Here is a 1,932-nt window from a genome sequence, read left to right on the forward strand (position 1 = left end):
ATCAGTCATGGGTTCTGATCAATTAAATCCAGACATGTTTCAGCCTAAAAAATGCCCTGTTGAGATGTGTTTGTTGCAAACATCTAAGTTCAATCTCAGTTTCCAATGCATGGGACAACAATCAAACCAGTAGCAAAACAAAGTAGATATGAGGTAGAATAAACCAGAGTCCAGGGCTGTCCACCCAACCAGCATTCCACATTCTTCCAGCTGTTTCAAATCCTGAGCCACAACGGTGTGCTTCACCAGATAGATGGTGAATTCAACAGCCATACATAGTCTACCTGGGAGTTTCTGGTGAAAACAGTGGCTGTTGCTTCAGGAAGACAGGTTTAGGTCACAAGGAAGCAGTTGCTAATATCTATCTCTTCAGGTGTTTGAGAGTGGTTTCCATGAAAGGCTTCTGTGCAGAAGCCAGGGCATGGAATGCTTCAGTCAGCAAGTGGGGTTGGAAATCCATCAAGATGTTCCAACCTGAGGTCTCAGAGACCTCAGAAGCATGAACTGTAATGAAATCCAGTACCTGTATTTTCAGCTGCTCTGCACTGTGGAATTGAGCCAAGATGAGCATGTGAGCAGCATTCTCCATTGAGAGGTCCCTGTAGAGGGCATCCTCACACAGGAGCTTCAAGTGCTCCAGGCCATACCTGTCAGCAGCTGTCAGAACACCAGTGGCCATGGTGTGGAGGTTTGGTGCCTTCCCTGTGTAAACGAATCCCATCATCTCCTTGAAGACTTGAGGCTCCAGGTCCTTGATCTCAACTCTGTTCTTTCATCTCTCCTCCTTGTCATGTTGAAACATGGCTCTGAAAACTGGAGACTGAGGTGCTAAAATGGCCTTGTGAGCCCAGAATTCCTAACCAGATATGAAGAGGCAGCAGTCTGTGAATCGGGAATTTTCCCACAGCTCTCCTACCTCATCTGTCAAAGAGCACCTTGGAATCTTGATTGCAAATGTCTGTCGAGAAAGGCTGACGACATCTTGGCCCATACTCACCTTGCAAAAGAGTGTGAGCCTGCCACAGGTCGTAGCCATTGGGCCTGGGAGAAGAGGAACTCTTGAGGGATGAAGTTTTTGAATCCCCAATGTTGGTCTGGCAGGAAACTCTTGACACTTTGGCTCTCCACATTATTTCTTTTCTCCCCATTGCCATCTAAGATCCAAAACTGGAACTTTGCCCAAATGGAGCTCTTTGGACAGCTGAGCAATGCCAGGTAAACTGAAAGGTAATCTCTGCTTTCTTCATCAAACCCATTCTGGTATAATTTCAAACACCTTTTGGTTTGGTCATTGTCTTCTGATGAGAACACTGGACTGCTAATGGCTTCGCTCAATCCCTCCAGAGAAAAATGGAAGTTACTGATGGTCCACTTGTAGGAAAATGTCTTAATGGTGATCTGTGTGAAGCCCCAGCTCTCAGCTGCCAAGTCCTCTGACATTTCTGCTGTAGGTAGCTTAGAAATTAAACTGGATCAAAAAAAAAAAGAGAGAGAGAGCAAGCATTATTTTCTCCTTACTTTGCAGGACACAATTATAGATATACTTTCAAATACGTTCTCTATTCTATAATTTTGGAAATATGTATCTCTCTGAAAATATTTATCTAGATTTGAATATTAGTCAGAGAAGTTACCACCAGTCAGTAGCCACTGCTAAAATGTGTGTGTGTTGACTTTTAAGTTAATGGTATCTAGTTTTTGCTATCATATCCAACATCTGAAGAGACTCTCATTTACATGTGTTGTATTAGTCAGGATCCTCTAGAGTAGTAATGAACAGAAGGGATTTTTTCTATATATGCAGAAAGTGGAATTTTGACAATGACTTACAGGCTGTAGTTTAGCTAATCCAATCATAGTTAAAGCCAGTACTGACTTAATCCACAAGACTAGATGTCTCAGGGGGTCTTTAGTGTATGCTGTACTCCTGAA

At 43.1% G+C, this 1,932-nt stretch overlaps 1 pseudogene; it reads right to left on the bottom strand.

Moving 5' to 3' along the window:
* Window positions 1-361: 361 nt before the first annotated feature.
* LOC129670251 (speckle-type POZ protein-like) lies at window positions 362-1,440 on the bottom strand (annotated as a pseudogene).
* Between the last annotated feature and the right edge of the window lie 492 nt (window positions 1,441-1,932).

This window comes from Psammomys obesus, unplaced genomic scaffold (genome assembly GCF_907164565.1).
Source record: "Psammomys obesus unplaced genomic scaffold, mPsaObe1.curated_primary_1811, whole genome shotgun sequence".
Lineage (NCBI taxonomy): Eukaryota > Metazoa > Chordata > Mammalia > Rodentia > Muridae > Psammomys > Psammomys obesus.